The sequence below is a fragment of the Triticum aestivum genome, chromosome 4B (assembly GCF_018294505.1).
Source record: "Triticum aestivum cultivar Chinese Spring chromosome 4B, IWGSC CS RefSeq v2.1, whole genome shotgun sequence".
Classification (NCBI taxonomy): domain Eukaryota; kingdom Viridiplantae; phylum Streptophyta; class Magnoliopsida; order Poales; family Poaceae; genus Triticum; species Triticum aestivum.
The window spans coordinates 164,497,905-164,511,870 of NC_057804.1; the positions used below are offsets into that span (position 1 = coordinate 164,497,905).

The window sequence follows — 13,966 nt, forward strand, 5'->3', positions numbered from 1 at the left end:
ATAAGACAAATCCCGGACCAAAAGCTTCATATGGTCCAAAGGCTTCATACAGACAGAGGACTCACCTGAGTCACCCTAACGCCAATGTTTTGCAGGGAAACAATACTCAGACTTTTGAATATGAGCGTGTTTCGTCAAACCGCTATGTTCATAAGTCTAAGAACTTTTCTGCTTATTCTTATGAGTATTATTCACCTCCTGCAAGGCTATTTGCTAGGGCTCCAAAGCCGAAGTTCTCAGATGCTGCACTTAGACTCATTGCTTCTAAGCCACCCCTGAAGATGTGGGTGGTTAAGAAAACTTAACTCTCTTTTGCAGGGGAAGGTCTCCAGCCGGAAATCAAAGGCGTCTGATGCTTATGTTGGGGACCCTAAACATCTTGTGGGACGCAAGATAAAATGTCCAAATGGTCTTACTATGTATTTTGTCCCTGGATTCCTTGAAAATCATCCTATTTATCCTAACCAAGATCTAAACTTTCATGTTCCGCTTGTTCGTCAAATGTTTCTGCTTCACAATTCTCTTGGTGAAGCCTATCCCCCAAACTGTATTGTAGGATATGACACCAAAGGCTTCAGAATGGATTATGGATAGTGGCTGCACCAACCACATGACTGGTGATCGAAGTCTTCTGATGGATTCAACCCTACACCTGTCTGATAAAAGTCACATCACATTTGATGACACTAGTAAAAGCAAGGTACTGGCTCTTGGTAGAGTTGCAATCTCAAAGGATCGACACATGGATAAAGTGATGCTTGTTGAATCCCTTGGTTCCAACTTAATGTCTGTCTCAATGCTTTGTGATTTGAACATGATTGTGATATTTGGAAAATATTGTTTCCTTGCCCTTATGGAATCTGACAAGTCTCTAGTCTTTGAAGGGTATCGAAAAGATGATCTGTATATGGTAGATTTCTCAGTAGGACCACGGTTGGCCATATGTCTTCCAGCAAAAGCTTCAAAGTGATAGCTCTGGCATCGGAGGCTAGGACATGCTGGCATGAGGAACTTGTACACTCTCGCGAAGAAGAAGCATGTCGTGGGCATCGAGGGCGTCAAGTTCAAGAAGGATCATCTGTGTGGTGCTTGTGAAACTAGGAAGATGACTAGGTCCAAGCATCCCTCAAAGACAATCATGACGACATCACAACCCTTTGAGCTGCTTCACATGGACTTATTTGGACCTACTCACTACTCTACTCTTACTACCACTGCTTGTCTCTATGGCTTCGTCATTATTGACGATTACTCAAGATATACATGGGTGCATATAATCCTCTACAAGATTGAAGTGCAGGATGTCTTCAGACGATTCGCCAATCGTGCCATGACGAACTATGGCATCAAGATCAAGCACATCAGAAGTGACAACATCACAGAATTCAAGAACACCGGCCTCGACACTTATCATGATACACTGGGCATCACTCATGAGTTTTCAGCTCCTTACACACCTCAGCAGAATGGCATCGTGGAGCGCAAGAACAAAACCCTCATTGAGATGGCTCGGACAATGCTTGATGAGTACAAGACTCCAAGGAAGTTCTGGCCTGAATCCATTGATACTGCATGCCATGTCATCAACCATGTTTATCTTCACAAGCTTCTAAAGAAGACATCATATTAGCTGCTAACTGGTAAGAAGCCAAACGTAAGTTACTTCAGAGTATTTGGTGTTAGGTGCTGGATCAAGGATCCACATCACAATTCAAAATTTGCACCGAAAGCACATGAAGGTTTTATGCTTGGATACGGAAAGGATTCACACTCCTGCAGAGTCTTCAACCTCTTTCACTATAAAGTTGTTGAAACCGTGGATGTGCGGTTCGATGAGACTAATAGCTCGCAAAGAGAGCACCTGCCAAATGTGCTAGATGAAGTCCCTCTGGTGAATCTATCAAGCTCATGGGTACTGGAGAAATCATACCTTCAGAAGCTCAGGCTGAACACAAACTCATCATTGCACCAAATCAACCTGAAGACTGTGCACAGCCTGAATTCAATGCTGAAACTGAAGACAATGATCTGCCAGGGCAAAATCTTTGTCCAGTTCATCCTCGTGTTGCAAATGAAGTACAGATTGAGAAGATAATTGATAGCATCAATGCACCTGGTCCACTCACTCGTTCAAGAGCAACACAACTAGCAAATTTCTGTGGGCACTTTGCATTTGTCTCTATATCTGAACCCAAGAAAGTTGCTGAAGACTTTATGGAACCTGAATGGATTCAAGCTATGCAAGAAGAACTTCATCAGTTCGAGCTGAACAATGGATGGGAACTGGTCAAGCGTCCTGATCCTCGCAAGCACAATATCATTGGCACCAAATGGATCTATCACAACAAACAAGATGAGCATGGTCAAGTTGTCAGAAACAAGGCTCGTCTAGTTGCTCAAGGTTACACTCAAATAGAAGGAATTGACTTTGATGAAATATTTGCTCATGTGGCAAGGCTTGAAGCCATTCGCATACTGCTAGCCTAATGCCAACCATCACAACATTCTTCTGTACCAAATGGATGTGAAGAGTTCCTTTCTCAATAGAAAGACTGAAGAAGAAGTGTATGTCACACAACCGCCTGGCTTTGAAGACCCAAAACATCCTGATATGGTATACAAGCTCAACAAGGCACTGTATGGCCTCAAACAAGCTCCTCGCGCTTGGTATGACACACTCAAAGACTTCCTGAAGAGCAAAGACTTCAAACCTGGTTCTCTAGATCCAACACTCTTCATGAAGACATATGACGGTGAACTATTTTTGTGTCAAATCTATGTGGATGACATTATCTTTGGCTGCACTGACAAAATATATAGTGATGAGTTTGGTCACATGATGCAAGAGCAATATCATATGTCCATGATGGGTGTGCTGAAATTTTTCCTTGGTCTTCAAATCCGTCAGCAGAGCAATGGCATCTTCATATCACAAGAGAAATACCTCAAAGATTCCTTGAAGAAGTTTGGAATGCAAGACTGTAAAGGATACACGACGCCAATGCCAACCAAAGATCATCTGGGCCCTGACGACATGGTAAAGAGTTCGATCAAAAGGTATACCGCTCCATGATTGGTTCTTTACTTTACTTATGTGCATCTAGGCCAGATATAATGCTTAGCGTTTGCATGTGTACCCAATTCCGAGCAGCACCAAAGGAGTCGCATCACCTAGCGGTGAAGCGAATACTTTGATATTTGGCTTACACCCCAACAATAGGATTATGGTATCCAAAGGGCTCAACATTTGATCTGATTGGATATTATGATGCTGATTATGCTCGTGACAAGGTTGATCGCAAGTCCACTTCAGGAACATGTCACTTTCTCGGTCGATCACTTGTTTGTTGGTCTTCAAAGAAGCAAAACTATGTATCACTCTCCACTGTTGAATCTGAATAATTGCTGCTGGATCGTGTTGTGCTCAGGTTCTCTGGATGAAGCAAACACTCAAGTACTATGGCATCAACATGAAGAATGTACCACTCTTCTATGACAATGAAAGCGCCATCAAGCTTTCCAAGAATCCAGTTCAGCACTCGAAGACAAAGCACATTCAGATCCGTCATCATTTTCTCAGAGATCATGTCAACAAGGAAGATATTGATATCATTCACGTCAACACTGAATAGCAATTGGCAGATATCTTCACTAAGCCCTTGGATGAGAAAAGGTTTTGCAAGTTGCGATGTGAGCTAAATATCTTAGAATCCTCAAATGTCATGTAATTGGACACACATCCTAACGCTTATGCATGTTGACGACTTAGATGTGTAACACATGAAGTAACGTATATCTTCAATCAATGAAGACTTACCCTCTGAGTGTGAATACATTAATGTGGAATTTGACTTCGGAGCGCCACGAAAATTGTGCACCGTGTCTGGGTCTAATACTTCCTATACGGTGGCTAACGCCACCACCAAATTCTTATTGAAGTGGTTCTCTTGGTGTCATGGTTGCATAGTCTTCGCATTTGGTTTGTCTTCAACATTGATTTGTCTTCACGGTTTGTCTTCACAATGTCGAGTTGGTCTTCATATATATATTTGTGTTCTGTCCTCTACAGCATTCACTTATAGCTATGTCTTCATTCTTGAATCTTTATTGATCTAAGTGAATGTGATCGGACCCTAACCTATTATGTGCTTCTACCTTAATTCTATCTGTCCAAATCATATGCATTCTACTGAAACATGTCGATTATCTTCTCTGAGTCCTTGTCGGTAGAGGACAATCTGACAAACATTTAAATCTGTTTTAATGTTGTATCCTTATTGCCTGGAAATCGAAGAATCTGGAACAACCACCCGACAATCCAAGCGTGCGTGGGAAGATGGAACAACTTTTAATGAGTTGCATGCATGCCACCTGTCTCTCAGATGTGAACCGCCAGGGGCACCTGCATAATTGCACTGCGCCGCCCTCCTCCTTCTTATAAATACTCACCCATACAGTTAATATCTATTCTTCCACCTCGCCACCTTGCACAAACGCTAGCGCCTCCACTAGCTCTCCTCGACGCTGGAGACGTAGCGCTTACTGCCGCGACTTCTTCGACGCCGTCCTCATGCTGGCCGCAAACCTCGTCCTCTCCACCACCGCCATAGGTGTCTTCCGCCACCAAGTTAGGGTGCGAGAGATTGAACTGCTCTGCCTCTCTTCCAACCCCTCTAGCAGTTCATTTGCGGTAATTAAATCTTACTTTTTACTGCCTTTTTGATCCGTCAAATCCGTCCACTTCAACCAAAAGTGGTTTCTTCACTTCCAAATCTGGATATATCTTCTCCTGGATCTCATACCATGCCAAGTATATTCACTTATGCTTCATAACTAGTTAGATTCCTCACTTATACTTATTCATGGATTCGTACAAATCTGGAAGCAACTCTCTCCAAATAAGTGAATGTCTTCGCACTATAAGGTCATTGTCTTCTAAACTAATTTATCTTCAAAATCTTCTGAGAATGCATATGACCTCTTCCCCTTCCCACGCATCTCTAATGATGTCATAGGTACATGTCCGTGGGAGAATCCCTTGGTTCTCATAGTCTGCATTCATTTGCAGAATACTTACATCGTCACATTGAGTCACCTAAAGCCAGTTCTTGTCTGACCAGCAGACGGAAGCCATTCACTATGCTGAAGCCAGTCAGTCTGAATATCATGGCTTCAAAGAAGTCTGCACGCAAGGGTGGCAGGCAACATCGTGGCAACACTACACTCGATCTGCCTCCTGATCTATACGAGCAGTACAAGTCAGATCCTGAAGAAAACTACAACGAGCGCAAGAACCGGATTCAGTGGATCCGAAGATATTGGGCAGAGGAATGGTTCAAGTACAGGTTCGTCACGCCTGAATATGCTGAAAAGAATGCCATCAAGCGCCCATGGGGTGACTATCAATACCGCGGCTTGGTGTCGAAGAGCAAGGCTGAAGCCATTGAGCGAAAATTCTATCCTTGCATGGTCAGAGGACCACAGCCTAATGTCGCCGACCCATATTCTCTGTTATGGTGTCGTGACGACAATCTGTTCAAACGCAACTATCAGTTTGCTAAAGATTCAGCTGCCAGGAAGCACAAGGAGTTTGACCTCAACTTCAACCCTGGCCCCTTCGCTCCAAGATCTGATGGGACACGTGAAGCTAATGAGAACAGAATTGGCCCCTTCGCCAATTTTGATGGGCTTCTGTCTCACATTGCTGCTCAGAGAGCAGCAGTGGATCAATCTGGTGATGAAGCTGATTCTGAAGATGCTCCCTCGCCTCCAAAGGAGAAGAAGAAGAAGAAGAAGGCAAAAGCTTCAAAGCCATCTTCTTCGCCAAAAGCTTCAACAAGGAAGACTCTGAAGACTGCACCGCCTGAATCCAGTGTGCAGTCTAAATACTTATCTCGCGTATCCAAGAGGGCCAAGAAGCCATTGCCCAAGAAGTCCACTGGACAACCCCTGACACCATTTGTTGTTCTGCGCAACGAAGATGAAGCCATTGATTTGTCCAGTGATGAAGATCTTGGTGATGATGCTTTGGAAATGCTTATCAAGAGCAAGCAAGAGGCAGAAATCTTCAACGACCTGCCCCACTTTGATGTTGATATTCTGAATAACATCATCGATGTGTGGTTCTATAACCAGTACATCAGTATTGATGATCTTCAGCTCCCTGTGGACATCAGCGTCACCTTCCATGGAGCCATTGCTGGTGAATTGGCCTTGGCTCAGAAGATTATTGAGCTGAAAAACAAGATTGATTATGAGAAGGCTCACTTCAAGAAGAACATGGCTAAGTTCAACGTGGCAGATGTTCAAATCTTCAAGAAGATGTTGCATGACCTCAAGGAGGAGTTTCACAAGAAGCGCACTGAAGCTAAAGGCTCACGAGAGTGCATGAAGTATTTCGCTCAGAAATGCGTTCAAGCTCACAATGAAGCTGAGAAGCGCAAAACTCTTGGGCGCCCTGGCATCGATCCCAGGATGGCTTACAAACAAAAGAAGCCTGTTGTGACCCAAACTGCACCAAGACAGGAAGAACCTCGCATTGTCTTCCCACTACTAGGAAAAACCTTACCAGTAGCGTGGGTTTTTGGACTAGCAGTAGCGTAGGTTCCCATGCTACAGCTATTTTTTAGCAGTAGCGTGTGTTTTACCCCACACTACTACTAAATAGACATACCAGTAGCGTTGGTGCCCCACGCTACTAGTATTCCACACCCACGCTACTAGTAAAGGAATAACAGTAGCGCTTCTATGATACACCCACGCTACTAGTAACAAATTAGGATTTAAAAAAATAAAAGTCTACCTATTTCAGTTTAGACCTGCATTTCACAATGCATACATGTTATGCATACAACCAATCATCAATCATACATATCTGATGTAGATAATTAACACACGCACACACACACATGCACGCGTGTGCATGCACACACACACAATATATGCCATGCGTCTATGTCATCGGCGTCGGTGCCTCCACAAGGCCGTGTTGATGGTGTTGATGTCGTCATTGTCGCTGTCGCCGTAGCACCGTGACGATGTCGTCGTCTTCGTCGCTGCCGTAGCCCTGTGTCAATGCCGATGGTCGTCGTCATCATTGTCGCAGCAGTCCAATGTCGATATCGTCTTCGTCGCCGCCATAGCTTCATGTCCATATGTTCCCTACTAGGAACTCACCAATCCTGGAATTAAATAATGAACCAAGACCACTACTAGGAACTCAAAAGAGCCTGGAGCATTAGTACAATATAACAGTAACCTATAGAGCACTAAGTAACAATAGCAGAAACAAAAGCATATAGCAGCAGCATAGTATATATGAATTATAAGCAGTACCTAACAGACCAATCCTAGAAATTGGGGAAAACCCAACTTAAGAAGGATACAGTGCTAGTCATGACCAAATCTTATTATAGATTGTGAATCCAAGATTTTGAGGCAAATTGCAACAAGCAAAGTTTGTGCATCAAGTAGGAGTAATTCCCAGGTCATGCGTAAGCAAGCAAGTAAGAAGGCATCAGTAACAGCAAATTATTACCAACATTGTACCCTTTATTGTCAAGTCACTTCAATTTAACTCTTGGTTGCAGATGTATTATTGTTGTATTACTAGTAATCATCAGTAGTAAAAACACTTGGTGTGTCGATCAATAAGCATCAGAACCAACAATATCTCTCTAGCTACACAATTGTACTAGTATTATGGTCTATTTGACTAGTATTATGGTCTAAAACAGAGCAAAGGGGAGTTTGTAGGTACCTGGGTTTGGCCGTGGACGCCGAATTCAGGGCCGAGATATATACTTGTAGAGCATTTCAGCCTCCTCATAGTTATCAGGCTGCATATAGGCCCGGGAGAGGTTAGCCAGCAACCTTCAAGACAAAGCAGAGCCTTAGAATGGAGTTTGCGGGACAAATGACGATGTAGGTAAGACTTTTATTACCTTGCCTTTTCATCCCTCAAAGAGAGATAGACTACTCTTCCATGAGATTTAGACAGCTTTGCTTTCCGCCGGCCAGAAGCTAGATCCACATCAACCATTCTCAGCTTCACTATCAGCATTTCAATCTATTATGTTGTCCTACCGCATTCTGGTTCACCACGAACGAAGATTGTTATAAATACTAGGCTACCAATTCACACATGAATGTGATATGGGATTATTATTAGATTATATACGTAAATTTACAGGCCCGAGATACCTTGTATAGGTCAAGAAGAATATTGTCAAGAGACTCCCGAGCTTCATTTGGACAACGGTCACGGAAGGATCTTATCGCATCGATGGCTTCTTCAGCCCAATTTGCTTGCTTCAGTACAGTAGCCATGTCCTTCAATGCACTCTCAATTGTTCACCACTGTTAAGAGCTGCTCAGAATAATGGAACTGCCTTGTTTGGATCCTTTTCAATTAATTGGAATAATAGAAGCAAAGTTAGACACAAGCTTATCTTATGAAAGCTCTTACGATCAAGATTGTAAATGCATCTTGATTGATTCACAAGTCTGCAAGTGCCAAAGATAAAAAATACACTGTGTAAACACAGGTAATGCACAAAAGCATTTCAGTCCATCAGGGAATGAGCACCTGTTACAACTACTAGTGAGACACACATAGTGCAGTAGACCATCACATCTTGCCAAACCATTTCTATATAATCGTTTGGTACAACAGACTTCCACGTTTACAATCATAGTGTTTAGGATACCTATTTATTTTTCTAAGATCAGTGCTTTAGCCTGCTACACTAGAAGCAATACCAACTGCTACTTTCTACTCTCCTCATCCGTGAGAGGAATAAGTAAATCAAACACTCATACACGTTCAACACCACCCTCCACGACCCAAGTAGTTATCAATTAAACAGGAAAAAAACTATTAAATATTTCTTTTTACACCACATGGAAAACCGAAATCCATCAGCCACAATGTGTGTCATACTGCCGAGCATGGCTAGTAATAACTATGGCAACAAAACAAGGTTGTCCATGGAATTTCAGACATAACAACACTTAGAGCTCTCGCCTGCTGAGCTAGACGGCGGTGCTCCTAAACCTAAAAGGCGCATCTGCACTCTAACATCAGTGTTAGATAACTTACCAGAATCTGATGACTGGGAGCAATGGCAACACAAAACTATCGAAGAAAACTACCTGCAAACATGTATCCATATTTATGGAGCAGAGTTGATGCATCAATGTAGATGTAGCGTACCAAATCAATGGAATATGAACCAAAATAGCAGAATCTAGATTCAGAATCTGACCAATAAGCAAGAAAGAGGAACCAAGAGCGCCGCTGAACTGATTTTGTTGCTTGGAGAGCCAAGTCGTTAAGGTCAAGGAGCCTCAGACCAGCATCATGGGCTTGGTTAAGATCAAGGAGCAACTGTTCTTATCAGTAGAGTTTAGAAGAGGAGGAAAGAAAGGAAGAGAGAAAAGCTAAGACCAAGAGAGCATCTATTCTAAACTGAACCAGGTAAAGCAATATAAGTATCTATAAATAAAGGGCTATATCCTTTAAACCAATGATACTGTTAATTACTAAGCATGTAAAAGAAACATCTGATATAACTAAAGCAATAAAATAAGTGTCAGCACATGCAACTACCAGGACTATGTGATGTGCAATATACAACTAAACCACTAAAAGATGATGTACTAAATAGAACAAGAAATACAAGTACATGGTATTTAAATAAAAACTAATATGTATTAAACACAGATACCAGCTTGAAGAGTAACAAGTGACCAACAAGAATATAAGCATGTAATTATACTTGCAGCAAGAGAAACTGAAATCAAAGGACCATTTAAATAACAAGAACTACAACCAGAACTAGATCATGACCACAATTTGATCACAGAGTTAGAGTAGCATCAATTCCACATGAACACATCTATATGCATGGTAGGTTAATGGTTTAACTGTCAATTAAGGATACAGTGCTAGTATATCAAACAAGTGCACATAGGACCACCAGCAGCACATAGGACCACCAGCATCACCAAATCCCCAATGACCAGTCCATAGGCATGAACTAGAACTAGAGTATGGACTAGTGGATCAACAGGAGCATTAGCACATCAACAAATCTAGGCCCAAATATGAACCCTAAACAGTAACCAACTACCCCAACTAATTTCAGTAAAGCACAAATCAAGTAGCAGACCGTATCCATCAATCCAAGCGTCCTCAAAGACCTAAGTCATATTAACAGTACACGAAGAGGACCAAGATCACCGCGGCCATGGTCTAGGCAGTAGAGGCGGCAGTAGGGCAGAGAAGGAGAAGCTCACCATGAAGGGGTTATAGCCGAGGCCACGCATCGCCACCGCCGCGGTTGCGGTGTGGCCAACTCACCGCCGTCACATGGCAGCAGGAGGCGAGGTACGCGAAGCCGTGGAGAGGCAGGCAACCGCCGCATTGCCAGCGACCACTGGGCCGCATCAGTGACACGTGCGACACCTAGGCACAACCAGGAGGCGAGTCACACCGAAGCAAGGCGTCGGAACCACGTCGGCGACCTAGCCCCGCAAGCACCAAAACCCTAGCGAGGTTTGACCGAAGCGAGCGACCACACAAGGCAGGGGAAGGCAGATCGAAGAGGTGGAGCAGGTAGAGCTCGGTGAGGGGGAGCCGTGGGTATGCTGGATGGCGCCAGAGCTTGCCGGAGTTGGCAGGGAAGGCCGGCGGCAGGGGCGGTGATTTGGGGATCGCGTGGGAGAGAGAGAGAAATGAGAGAGAGAGAGAGAGGTGAGGAGGCCAGTCGTGCCAGTGGATGTCTATCCACAGCTGTAGCACAGGGCCACAAAGAGCGTTAGTGCTATTGCTTTTGTTGTAGCGTTGCGTAGGTTCCAAGCGCTGTTAGTATCTCTTGACTTGGTCATGTGGTGTGGCACATTTAACAGTAGCACTGTCCACCTTAACCATCGCTGCTACTAAATTGTACTAGTAGCACTTGTTATTCCCAGCGCTACTGGTACTTAGCAGTAGCATTTTTGCTTAAACCAACGCTACTAGTAAAATTCTATCTATAAGCGTTTTCCTAGTAGTGTCCCTGCCAGCATGACAGGCTCGAAGCCTAAGGTCCCCTCAGCAGCTTCAGATCTGAAGAAAACAAGGGAAGTTGAAGCCAAAGCCAAGAAGCGCAAGCACAAGGACGCATCTGATGATGCCCCTTCCAATAAGAAGTTGAAGACTAAGGAAACTAAGTCTTCAAGGAAAGAGCGTGCTGCGGCCTCTCAGCCACTCATTGTTGAACCCATCTCAGTTGCTCTTCCTGCTACCACAAATCAAAAACAACGTGTTGTGCTCCACCATCCTGCTTCCACAGAGGCTCATGAAGATGAACAAGTTCTAGCTGTTTACCCCAACGCAACTGAAGACATTGGTCATGACGACAATGTTGTTGACGATGAAGTCCTTCCTCAACTCGAGCACCACTTGGTATCATCACCTGCTCCAACGAGCAGTGAATATGTTAGCATTGGTCGTCCTTTGATGCCCATCGCTCAAGATGATTCCTGGGCTGAGCACCCTCAAGAAGAAACCTCGGTTCATGATGAAACACCATGTACTCCACCAGCACCAGTTACCAATCAAGTGCTGAATGACGACAACTACATGGAGACCAAACCATCACCAAAGGCGTCGCCCATGTTTCAACGGCTTCGCAGAGATCTCAGGCCATCTGTCTCCATGTCAACCATCCCAGCAGAAGATTCACAACAATCTAGCTCAGTGGCACATCAAGTGTTCCCTGAAGAGAATCCTTCTGTGATGGTTCCAATGTCTTAAGCCAAAGCTGCTGAAGACATTCTGGCTACATCAGCCGAAGAAGAAGAAAGAAGAGAAGAGAGAGTTGCCACACCCCCTGACCTAGATCAAGTCATTCTCGAGGAGAATGTGATTGTGTAAGACCCTCCGGTCGTTGACCAAATGGAGGTTGATAACAATGAGGCTGCCACAAACACTGTTGAAGCCAATGACCCTGTCTTGGCTGAAGATCGTATGGAGCCTGAAGCTAATGTTGTGCCTGAAGCTAATGTGAATCCTGAAGCTTCTGTGATGTCGATCCCCACTAACGGTGATGTTCCTCCCCCAAGGCCTCACACTATGGAAACGGCTTACAACCGTGATGGGGAGTTGGTCACAGTTCGCTGGCCAATCCTGGTTCCTCCCATTGGTCCCGGACCACAATATGATTATCATGTGGAGCAGCGACCACGGGTTCAGAAGCCAAGGCCCAGGCTGCCAGGGCTTACAGGTGCTGCTACATCACCAGGATCTTTCAATGTCAACAGCTTCAGAGCACACAATACTTTCTTTGACAAGGACAAGAACCCATACTCGAAGCCAAAGATCTCTTCAGATCGCTTTTGGAGCCATCAACAGTGCAGCTATTACTCATGTGTCCTCTACAATCAAGAGAGAATCTTTCCTTACATGTGTCTTGATTGTGAAGCTATTGCTGGGCTCCCCTATCTTGAGGAAGCTCTGGACTGCTTTCGGGATGTCGGTCTTCTGCAATTTGTCACTACCAAAGAGCACTGGAATGAAGAGCTTCTACTGCACTTCTATGCTACTCTTCACATTTGTGGCTACAACAGGGATCCGAAGACATGGATCCTCGAGTGGATGACAGGAGATGTGCACCATGAAGCTAAAGCTCAAGACATCATCGAGCTTACCTCCCTGCCCACTCTAGGTGAATTGTATGAGCCTGGTTGTCAGCGTCACAGAGAAGAACTGCAGAGCATTTTTCAAAGGCTTGAACCCAATATGAGTCAGATGCTCAGCATGATGAATCCATTGCCTCAAGATGCAGAATATCCCAAGGAATTCTTTGTCCAGGACCGAGAGTACTTGCCCCACACAGTCTATCATATATTGAGGCGTACTCTATGGCCAATCAAGGGACATTCTACTGATGCCAAACTTGAAAGAACTATGAAGACTTTTGTATTCTATATTGTCAATGGCATCAGATTCAACTCCCAGGATTTCTTCATCAGACAACTTGTTGCATCTGGGATTGATCTGTTTGGCCTAAAGTTTTATGCTCCATGGGTGATGCGCCTAATCAAACTTCATTCCACTATCAACTATCAGCCTTTAGCACGCAACCATCTTGTCTTTCTGCCTGAGGTTGATCTATTAGTTGAAGCCATCTACCCCGAGCCTTCCAGGGAGCCGCTATATCTTCATAATGTTGGTCATCAAAGCTTCACTCAGCCAATAGAAGGCGTTCATGTACCAAATGCTGCTATTCCTGCTTATCCTCTGGCTGGCAATGTGCGTATGCCTCATCGACCAAATACCGAAGCCACTGTCAGTACAATTGCTCAAAGGCCTCGGAAGCGTTCTCGTGTACTCAATGACCGAGAGCTTCTTGTGGCCTTACATCAGAAGCAGGACAAGCACCACGACTGGCTGAAGCGTCAGATGCATAGTCTCTTGGTGGATGTCAATCGTATCCACAATCTGGCCACCAAGAAGTCATTTGTTACCCATGAGAATGCGCGGCGGTCCTGTAAGAGCCTCACTCTGCTGTGTTCTAAAGATGATCTTCACGTAGATGGCTTCACCGAAAGCTTCAAGTTTGATTCCAGGCCTCCACCAAATGCAAGTTGGCACGCACTCCATCACTTGAAGATTCTGAGTATTCATTTTTGGCTGCAACTATTGTTGCAAATGTCATCGATGAAGAAGATGACAACACTTCACCGACCATGGCTACACTGCATCTCGACTCTGCACCAGGCCCTTCTGCACTACCAAACTCCAACGTCGACCCTGCTCCACCATCTACTTCTGGGAACGAGTAGATGCTCTATGTCTTCAAACATTTTTGGTCATTACTGACAAAAGGGGGAGAAGAATATGAGTTGATAGTCTTAAAGCGGGTCCTTATGGGTGGTTGCATTATTTTGCCAAGTTTTTACAACTCTCGTCTTGTGAAAC

General features: G+C 44.2%; 1 long non-coding RNA gene across 1 annotated transcript; it reads right to left on the reverse strand.

The window, feature by feature from the left end:
* Nucleotides 1–6,780: 6,780 nt before the first annotated feature.
* On the reverse strand, nt 6,781–10,782 carry LOC123094669 (uncharacterized). Its single transcript, XR_006445913.1, has 3 exons — nt 8,203–10,782; nt 7,944–8,091; nt 6,781–7,872 (listed from the first exon to the last, which is right to left on the reverse strand). It is a non-coding gene; the product is annotated as an uncharacterized lncRNA (long non-coding RNA).
* Between the last annotated feature and the right edge of the window lie 3,184 nt (nt 10,783–13,966).